Here is an 11,770-nt window from a genome sequence, read left to right as displayed (position 1 = left end):
TTTTAAGATTTGTAAGAAAAAAAAAATTCGAATCGAATCAAAAAATTTATAAGATAAGTTGTAAAATTTCAAGGACTTTTATGTATAGAACAAGCATGTTGTATGTTGATCTCCTGCCACCAAATAAACACTTCCAAAAGTATGTGAAGCTGTTGCAGTATTATTTATAGCTTGTGCTGCTTAAAGAAATGAAAAAAATTGCAGAAATGATCATTAATCATTGAATAGAATTGTAGAACTTCATAACAGTAATAAAATAGTACTCAGGTATTGTCAGAGAAATGTGAATTGTATAAAATTGTGAAATGCAGATAAAAATATTGATTTAAAAAATATGATTTTACTTCATGGCAGGGATGCAGAGTCCTAAAAAAAGATTCCGGATTTGAAAGTCACAAAAAGATTACTTTATCCTAGTTTTTGGTATCCAGGAGCTCCAAAAATATAAATAAGTTTATGGACTACTAATAGGAAAAAAATACTTTTAGGTTAGAGGAACAATCATTTTTTGAACCCATAGTCCTTAAGTATAATGGCAGCAAGGACTCCAAGCTCTAAAACAATAAGTTTCAAGTCGCTAAATGAATTTTTTTCTTATAGTAGGTCATAAGTCAACAAACATGTTTAGAGCTTCTGGACACTACAGACTTGGAAAAAGCAGAGATATAAAGCCGGAGTCCTTCAGGGATTTGTTAGCAAATTTTACATTGTATTACAGTTTACATTACATTTACTACATGGATTAATATAAACATCTAAGTTAGAGCTTGTGCAGTTAGTCTTATTTCATTGAGTTCATTGATGCATCTTTAACTATTTTTGATGTCTGTAAACAAAAACACCTCAAGCAAAGTTTTTACTCAAAATTTAAAATGAGGAAAAATCCTAAAAGCAGAAAGGGTTAGTTGAATAAAGGTTCCATTCGAAAAGTAATTTGAGTTTTTGTAACTTATTCGTTATTTTTGCTTTCATTTTTGCATTTTCTCAAAGCAAAACTTTCAATATGTACATGAAATCCACCACAAAAAAAGATCTTCAGCAAGTCGTTGAATTTTTATTTCCAAATCTTTAATATTATATTTTTTTATTTTAACGATAGGTATTTAGCTGTATATATTGTTGAGAAAATAGAGTAACATGCTCAAACATTACAAGCTGCTACTGCAATTCAGTATGTTACAAAATTACAGCTTGTTAGTGGGGTAGACCTGTATAAATTAAAATTTAACAAATGGGACACAAATCATAAATCACTTCCTTTAGTGGAGTACTTCCGTAAAGTATATATATATATATATATATATATATATATATATATATATATATATATATATATATATATATATATATATATATATATATATATATATATATATATATATATATATATATATATATATATATATATATATATATATATAGCTCATTGATTGTTCAGGTGAGGCACCTTTAGAATTAAAGTAAGCAGAGCATACTTTTGAGGATTTGGTTGGTTCTTTTTGCCTATTAACTGCTGCAATTCACTCGCAGTGCCCCTGACAACTCAAGCGTTTTACTATTTTGAGGCTTAATAATAGCGGGAAAGCTAAGGAAAGATATCTTGTCACGATATCAACTGTTGACTTGAACAACTGTTGGGCATTTTCAAAAAATCACGCACGGAACATTGCATCTGTTGCATTCATTATTTTGAAAATAATGCAATTTGTAATAACCGATTTAATTTTTCCACAGTAGTAGTTTAAACCAAAATCACGCACGGACAAAAAAAAGTAACGAAAGAAACATGCAAACATTAGTCATTTTTGGATTGTATTTTTAAAAATAAATCGATTGCATCTATCATAAATAGCATATATATCAATACCAATTAATTAAATACATGTTTGATTAAAAAACAATACTTTAATTTATTATATTAAAGATAAATAATGTTTCATGTAGTTAATATACACGGTCGTTTACTAGCGTTAAGTTTAAGTGCGCATGTGCCAGAAGTTTATATAAATCTCAGAGTTTTTAAAATGGCTGCGGTTCTTAGCTACATAATCTTTTTTATATAGCAACTGTTATTTTTAGTTTATTTTTGTAAAAGTTAATGTTGCAACCATATTACTGATCTAAATCAATAAGTAAATGCCTTTTTTGTATTAGTAAATAGATACGCTAACCAATAATTTTTAAAGTTTTAATTTGTATTTTGACTAAAACTTTTATTTGTAACATTGAGTGGTTTGTTTACTTTTTAAAAATAAATTTTGAGAATTTCTAACTGTACAAATAAAATAAAAAAATTTCTTCATTATTATTATTACTTTCTTTATACTTTGACCTTCTTTTGGTTGTTGCTTAAATTTAATTTTTCTGTAAAAATGTATTTTAACTCGTTTAGCTTGTTAAGAGCTTAGTTTTTTCTTGAATTTTGTTCTGGTGCATTTTAATCAACTATGTTATAAAATTAGAGATATAAAAATGTAATAAAACTAAAACAAATGGGTGTATATATATGTATATATATATATATATATTATATATATATATATATATATATATATATATATATATATATATATATATATATATATTTATACATATATATATATATGCATATATATATATATATATGTATATATATATATATATATATATATATATATATATATATATATATATATATATATATATATATATATATATATATATATATAAAAATAAAGAGAGAGAGAGAGAGAGAGAGAGAGAGAGAGAGAGAGAGAGCAATGTGCATATTACATAAGCAGTTTACATAAGTATAAGCTATGTAAAGTTTTATTATATTTCAGGAATTAAAAAGAGCATACAAGACAAGCATTTTTTAGAAACACATTAATATACATAGCTTACATGAAATTTAAGTTAATTTTATTAATTCCCTAGATGATTTTATAAAACACTTCAAGAAAACAATTTGATCATTAAAAGCACAGTATCATTTTCTTAAGTGACAGAAGCTGAAACCAGATTTTACATATTTTTAAAGTTTAAAAACTTTAAAGATTTAAAAACTTTTAATTTAATTTTTAAGTTAATTTGAATTCATATTAAACTAAAAGTTAAACAAGTTACTCAGTTTTTTATATATAGGGTTGAAATATTGGATCAACTATTATGACGACAATTATGGTCTTGTAAAAAATACTTAAAATTTAAGTATTTTTTACAGGACTTTACTTGTTGTCATAATTGTAGTATTTATATAATATTCAAGTCACATATAAGTTAATTTAATTAAAATTTAAAAAAATAAAAAAATTTAAGTTGATTTAATTAAAATAATTTTATGTTCAAGTTAAATATGGTTGGATTTTTACTTTTTAGATATCAAATTGCATTAATAGCTGGTAATGTACAGTTAGACAATATTGATATATATCATGGTTATTAAGATTATGATTTAGTAGTATTGTTTTTATATTTATGTTAATTTATAGACTTTAATAATGTCATATAGATTAATATAATGCCTTAATTAATTTAATTTTTTATCTATTTCAACTTTAGACAGTATTGAAGCAAAGATTAATTTTATAGCTAATTTTGTCATTACTATTTTTCTTCTTTTTTCATTAGGCCTTCTAAAAAAGACTTTTTTTAGTTTTCATTGTGTAAAAGGTTTTTGGTTTTAAGATTTAATGATAACTTTGAAGCAAGTTCATTCCTAAATTACTATTATTTTGTTAAATTTTTTTTTTAGACAACATCTTTAAAAACTCTTCAAGGAAATGATTTAATCATTTAAAGCACAATGTCATGTTCTTATGTGTCAGAAGCTCAAACTCGATTTTATTTTTTTATGTTTAAAAGCTTCGAGATTTAAAAACTATGATTGTATAAAGAGAAACTGTCTTTATAGTTGTAATAAATTTGGATGCCATGAAAATATAATTAAAAGTTATTTTATAAACTTATTTTCCTTTATTAATTTTAAGCTTAGAGAGATTTATAATATATATATATAAATATATATAAATAAAAATATATATAAATATATATATATATATAAATATAAATATATATAAATATATATATATATTGTTATTATATATATATATATATATATATATGTGTGTGTGTGTGTGTGTGTGTGTGTGTGTGTGTGTGTGTGTGTGTGTGTGTGTGTGTGTGTGTGTGTGTGTGTGTGTGTGTGTGTGCGTGTGTGTGTGTGTATTAGTGTGATTCTATTTTTTAGTTTGTCATGCAAACCTTTTCTAAAACATGAATAATTGTATTCTAAGAGCAACTAAATAAAAAAAAATTAAAAATTTGAAAATTTTACTAGGTCAAAAAAAAAAGTTACTTTATGGAAATAAGACAAAATTATTTCTTTTTTTTAGTCTTTTTATTTTATACATAAGCAAAAGAAATACGACAAAGTTTATAAAGTGAAGTTATTTTTTATTCGACATTTGCATAAACATTTCTGTTAAAAAAAGTCTCTCAAGAGCATCATCAGACTTAGCCCGGGAACATCGGATGTCCATAGCTCGGAGTCCTCTCTCAGCTACCTCATTTGTTCGATGCACATTCTTGAATGAGATTTTAACACGAAGAATATGTCTTGTCAGAGCTTCTTGGGCTTTAATGCAACTTGATGTAGTTTCTTTTAAGTTTTCCCAGTTGGGTTCCTCTCTCATTTTAAACCATGCAAGTGACCAAGAACAGCTAATAAACTTAGCTATTTCTTTCAATAATGGTCGTTCTTCAGGAAGTAGAAAGTAGCCTAACAAGACATATATTGCTCTGCTGTTCCACCTTGCTGAGTGAGAACTTGGTAATTTCGTTGGTAGCTGCAGTTTGGGTAAAATATTGGTGTCCAAATAGTGCCTAAATGCAATACATAACCTGGAAAAATAAACAATAAAATGGATTAACGCATTCATCACATATACAAATCATTGATATTGAAAATAATAATTTTTAATAAAACAAACCTAGCCAATAGCTTATATTCATCTCTCCAGGTTTTTACAGTAGGAGGAGGATGAGGTGTTTTATGCATGATATTGTATGATTCTTTCAATTGCGGATACTTTTTTTTTAGTTTTTGAATGAACTTAAAATCAGTTAGAGTAGGCGATTTTGATGGTGTTGGCAAATGGAAAATTACCATTTTTTTCAAAACAAGGTCCAAAATGTGAGCATTGCATCCATAATAAGGAACAGGCCTGTTAAATAGCTTAGATCTTAAAATCCCTACTACTCCACCAGAACCATCATAAGATCCACCTGAAGTAAAATGGAATAACTTATTTAATTGTATTATTTTATTATTTAAAAATAAATAATTTTAATTTTACTAACCTGTATTGACAGAGCAGGTGTCACAAATTATAAGGGATATTTTATGCACAACATTATACTCTAACAATGTTTCCGTTATCATAGCGGCTAGATTTTTAGAAGTTCCGCTAGTATGTAATGTTTTGAGGCCAATGTACCAAAATATTGGTCCATCAGACTGAAGGGCGATGACCATGCGTTCCACTTTTTTAATCCCATAATCATATGGTGCTACACCTTTTCCATCAAAGTGTAATATAAAGGATAATTGAACAGACAAAGCTTCTTTAAGTTTAAGTAGAGTTGTGACTTGCAATCTTTTACCAGCTTTAAAAATAGCCGATTGATTTGGAGTTGGAATGTCACTATGGAAATAACTTAGTTACACTAACTCCTTTGTGGGTTGAGATACCAGCTTCTGCGCACATAATGGCAATTGGCATCGCCTTAAACCAAAAGTAAAATTAATATAAGTTTAATAAAAAAACTTTTTTTATTTCTAAAAATTATTATTACTCACCTTTGATTTAAACTTCCGTTTGGGTCGTTCAAACAAAGGCTGAAAATCATCAACGTTATCATCATTTTCAGAGCTTGACTCTGTGTACAGTTGCTCTACATAATCAAGATCCATGTTTTTTGGTATCAACTGTCTGTTAGCAGGATGCTCAACAACTGTTTGGCTGGTTAATACACAACTCTTTCTATCACCCATTTAATGATTGTAGAAGATCTGCTCTTCCCTCTTCAGCTTTATATTTTTATTAAGGATATCAAATGGCATAAAAAAATCTATATTCGATTTTCTCTTCAAACTTAATTTATAAGCATTCACAACTTCAATCAATTTTTTTGTGATACCAGCTCTGGATACTGAGGGCATGCTAAATTTCACATTCCAGAGCTGCTCCAAATCTTTTGCTTTTATTTGCATAACAACTCTTGATGGTGGTGCGGGGCGTGTGTCAGCTAGATAATGATAGTAGCCAAGAATGTGGCGGACTTCTGGAATAGTCTTGAAATTGGCTAAGGATTTAGTCCGTAATCCATAAGGCGCTGCTGAAGCAAGCAGTTCTCGAGATTCCTTTGAACACGGTGGTATTAAGTTGTTTGCTTTTCTCTTTAATGCTCCTTTAGCACTTATGTGGGACATATTTAGGTAAATATATTTATAACTAAAATAGAAAATGGAATACAGTTATTTTATTTCTAATCCACCAATAATTTTTAAGCTAGTTTTATATTATATTCACTATTAACTTCAGCTAATTAAAAAAATATCATACAAATTATCCATTTTTTTGCCTAAGTATTTTGTCTTATTTCCATAAAGTAACTTTTTTTTTTGACCTAGTAAAATTTTTAAATTTTTAATTATTTTTTATTTAGTTGCTCTTAGAATACAATTATTCATGTTTTAGAAAAGGTTTGCATGACAAACTAAAAAATAGAACCACACTAGTGTGTCTGTGTGTGTCTATATATATATATATATACATATATATATATATATATATATATATATATATATATATATATATATATATATATATATATATATATATATATATATATATATATATATATATATATATATATATCTGTGTGTGTGTTTATATTTTACACAGTGTATGTAAGTAAACATTACTTTTCAAGTAGTAAATTAAGATATAGTATTTTGTTTTATTTTTCACATCTAATGATCCTTAGTTTTATAACATGATCGAATAAAATGTACCAAAACAAACAGCGCCGTACTATCGCAAGTGTAACAAGTGCAATCGCACTGGGCCCCCTATTAAATAAATTAGAAAAACTTCTCCATTACCATAAATTACTACGAATTAAAAGAAAAATTTTTTTTTTTAGTTTCTGCACAGGGCCCCCAAAAGTTACAGCACGGCGCTGAAAACAAAGTTATTAGAAAAATCATACTATTTAACTACACAAACGAGTAAAAATACAATTTTTATACCGAAATTAAATTTAAGCAATGAAGAAAAAGTAATCAACTATAAAGAAAAGAATATAAAAGAAGTTAAAAAAAAATTTCTAAATCGTACAGTTAGAAAGTCTGAAAATTTATTTCAAAAAAATAAACAAGTTGCTCTTCTACAGCAAAATAGCTTTCGCAAAAATACAAATATGCGTATTTTAATTGGTTTGTAAACATATTTTATTTGCTTAATATTAAAAGTATGATACTTATCTATTGATTAAAAAAATAAAAAGTTTACAATACTGAACATAACATCAAAAAATGCAAATAAATGGTTGCCATCTAAAATTTACTCTGTATCTATTAACCGTGGCCATTTTAAAAAAATTAAATTTTTTTAACAACACTGGCGCATGCGTACCTAAACTTTACGCTTTTTTCTAATATCTAAACGACCGTGTATATTATATTAAAGATAAGAAAGATACATCACATTTTTAAAAATAGGTGAAGTTGTAACATTTTGGCTCGATAATAATGTGTCCACGGTTATCAAAGTGTGGTTGCGGTACTAACGGTTTTAACTCACACAAGTCAGCCAGGAGAGGCCGTCTACAGATGGGTATTTAAAAATGAGTTCGTTTTGTTCTTTTAGAAATTTTATATGTGCCATATTATCTAAAATTTCTAATACTTCGGCAAGGTATGTCTTTGCTCTACCAGCAGAACGCAATTCTACAAAGACAAATATATGGGGATATTGTATTAAATTTGTACATTTTAGATGGAGATGATACCGCGTTTATCAATAATGAAGATGATGAATTTTTAACAATGTTTACCATTTCTGATTGGTTACAAATTGCCATAAAAGCACCACCAATATTAAAAAGAAAAGAGTGGTGCCGACGAATACCCTTGACTTTAAACTTATCTTTGAGAAACGTCTCATCGATCTCACTTCGGTTTGCAATAATACACTCATTTGTAATCGAGATGATCTAAAAAAATAAAAATTTAATAATCAAAAGTTTCATATCTACAAGTTTCATTTTGAGGTTTTTTCTCTAAATAATGACTTACATTAATTTTGGTATTTTTTTCACTTGCAATGCTCATAAAATCTTCTAAACTGCGACAATATCGTTTTCCAGATTTTACTGTTGTCCAAACCATTCCTTTTATTTCTTCACCTATGCCATCAACTGCCCCCTTTCCGTGTGATGTTGCAAAAAATGACCAACGAATCTCAACAAGATCAGATGATAATTTGTACAAGTTATTCATGGCTGTCATGACATAAGAGTTTTTGAATTGAGATGAAGGGCCATCAGTGAAAAAGTGTAATTTACAAATATTATGATAACGACTTAATAATTATTTGATAATGAACAAGACGGCATATTTATCATGAAGTAAACGATCGGATACACTGGCATAGGAATGTGTATTGTTCTTGCTCCAAACTGCAGCAGTGAATACTGTTAGTTGCTGATGAACCCAGTAAGCAGATTGAATTTCACTTTGCTCCATTATGGTGTAATTTTCACTGAAATCTTATTTTAGAAGAATTAAAAATATAAATGAATAGTTAGTTTATAAATATAAAAAAAAGTTTAATACAAAATTATTAAATTTTTTTATCGTACTACAAATAAAATTACAGTTTTACTTACTTGTATAATCAATTCATTTTCTGATACATTTTGGCGACATAAACGAAAATATGCACTTTGTTGTCGCTTTATATACACATGACGTATATAATCTGGCAATTGATGACGCAGTAATACGCACGCCTCTAACAAAGATGTTAGTGGTTGTTCAATTTTCTGCGCATTTTCTGAGGACCATTGGTCAAAAACAAAGAGCGGTTTGTTTGAATCGTCACCAAATGAATCTATTACATTAGAAACATATTCATCAAACTTTGGCAACCCACAGTTCGCTTTACACTCCATAAACATGCAAGATTGGTTGTTTTGATTACACACAGTTCTGTCAATTATGTCTGACATAACATTAAATTTTTTTTGAAGGGCATTTGTTAACAACCTGAAATTTTCATGGTATATGCAAAGACAAATATCGTGGAGAAGATCGTTTACTAGCTTGACATAGAATGGCCGCAGATCGTAAAACTTAGATTTCCCCACTTTTGAATTAATATGCTCACTTTTAAAAAGTGAGTATGCTTCTCCTATGGTCATCAGCATATGACGAATTTGTTTCTAAAAGAAAACAAAAATTGTTTACAAAAACTGCAAAACCTTGTTAAATAAAATGCGATTCCTACATAAAAACGATGCGTCATACCTTCTCTTTTGTTTTCTTATTAATAGCAACTTCTTTGCGTCCTGGAGCCATTCTACTAATATCTTCGCGCAAATAAAAATCAAGAACTTTGCAATTAACATCGTCCAAACCGGCGTAGTCAGGGCCTGATTCTGAAATATCAGAAAGTAGTATGTTTTCACGTTTACAAACTTCTTTTAAAAGGTATTTTCTTTTGTTTGAATCGGCAGGTAATGCTGAGTTAATTTTTTTAAGTGCCTTTCCAAAACTCTGCGGAGATAAAAAGGATTGTTCAATATCAGATGTAGATTGGTTCACCTCTCGCTTTCGCTTCTTTCTTTCGCAATCTTTTCGACGTACTTTCTCCTTTTCCTTTTTGCTCATGTTAGCTCTTTTATTTTTCATTCGATTAGTTTCAGCAATCTGATATTCTGGATTCTTCTTTCTAAACTTTGTTCATTTTAATTCTAAATTCTTTTAAGCAACTGTTATCAATCTAACTAATTTTATACTCAAACTAATTAATTAGCAAATATGCGATTCAAACGTTATAAAGCCAAAGGAAAATAATTATCACGCACGGATGAATATTTGTCCGTGCGTGATATGTCTGTGCGTGATGCAAAAAAAAAAACAATGCTAAAATGTCGTAGAAGAAAAAAAATACTTTTGCCATTCTATTCAGTAGCCTAAAAACACACAAAGTAAAAAAAATCACTTTCATTGAAACTTTTTATCACTTCTTTTTCTAAATATTCGCCGTTCACTTTGGCATAAAATTTAAGATACCTCAAAGATACCTAGTTGCAATTTATGATAATGAAATATTAAAAGACATCATTATCTTTAAGAAACAAAAAAATCTGGGCCATGAAATCAATTTTAAATATTATAACTTCATGTAATAAGAATTTTTATTTTTTATCTCAAAAAATTTTTTTATTTATTGCGAAGTTTGAATAATTAACACATGAAGAAAAACTTGTCTTCTATAATTTTTTTTTTGGATAATCAAAATATCACCTATCTTCTTTTGAATTTCATCTTCCGAATTAAAAAAATATTTGTTTTAAAATTTCATTTTTTTTGACTCACTGGAATGGAAATGCCCTGTTGTCAAAACAAGTACTTGGCATAGTTTTACTGACAAGAATAAAATAATTTATTGTTTCTATGAAAAAAACAACAATACTTTTACACATGTTTCAAAACAACCTCTTTTAAAACGTATAATGAAAATAAATATAGCAACTTTCTATAATTAAAAAATCTTTTTATTTAACCTTTTATTTTTACCTATAAAATTTGAATTAGAAAAGTTGTACTTTATATAGAACACAATTGTAAAAAAAGTTATAATGTATATTATTTTAAACGTGCTAGTCCACCTTTTTTTTTGTCAATTTGAACATATTTTTGAAATACATGTCTTTGAAAATTGATTTCTTAAAAATCCAGATAACTTAAAACGTTCAGAATCATGTTAGTTTATAGTCTTAACAAAAGGTTGTGTTATTAAGTCATTATTGAGTTCCATTATTAAGTTCCAGTTGCTTACATTCATTGTTGAATTCAATGGAGTTAGAAAGAAACTGCACATGTCCAACACTTTACTTTCAGTGGTAATATATAGAATTGTACATAAGGCCCACAACTAAAAACATCTTTAAATGACAAAGAGTCACCTCTTCTTAGAAACTCACTGCACACTAACCAATGAAATGAAATAGATCTTCTAAACATAATAACAGCTTGCTTGAAAATGTTTTAATACTTACAGATCTATTATGCATTTACTAGTTTTATTTATAGAAGTCCTTGAAATGTTACAACTTAATTCAAAAACGTTTAAAATTTGATTCGTGTCCTCTTCCAACTTCATTTAAAGCTAATGCAAGTCTTTCAATTAATTTCCTCTACTATGTATACTTTTATTTGCAGCAGAATTTGATGCAAAGAAGGGTTAATTAAAAACACTGCTTTTAAGCAAGCTTTTAAATTTAAAGTTTAAGTTATAAACAGCATCCATCTGATAAGTTAATTTGTCAATAAAAAGTCTGTTTTATGAAAAACATTCTTGACATGACAGCAAAAAGATACACATATAATTTTAAAAATTTGAAATTTATAATAAAATTATAATCATTTGGATCCTCTGCAACTTGTTTACATCTTTAGCACAAGTGTTGATTGCCTCTAAAATCACACATTCTTCTA

General features: G+C 27.5%; 1 long non-coding RNA gene across 1 annotated transcript; it reads left to right on the top strand.

The window, feature by feature from the left end:
- Positions 1–1,998: 1,998 nt before the first annotated feature.
- Positions 1,999–3,943, top strand: LOC136089142 (uncharacterized). The gene is made up of 2 exons (XR_010642810.1): positions 1,999–2,132; positions 3,734–3,943. It is a non-coding gene; the product is annotated as an uncharacterized LOC136089142 (long non-coding RNA).
- Positions 3,944–11,770: the final 7,827 nt, after the last annotated feature.

This window comes from Hydra vulgaris, chromosome 12, assembly GCF_038396675.1.
Source record: "Hydra vulgaris chromosome 12, alternate assembly HydraT2T_AEP".
NCBI classification, from domain to species: Eukaryota; Metazoa; Cnidaria; class Hydrozoa; order Anthoathecata; family Hydridae; genus Hydra; species Hydra vulgaris.
This window is presented reverse-complemented; position numbering and strand designations above follow the sequence as displayed.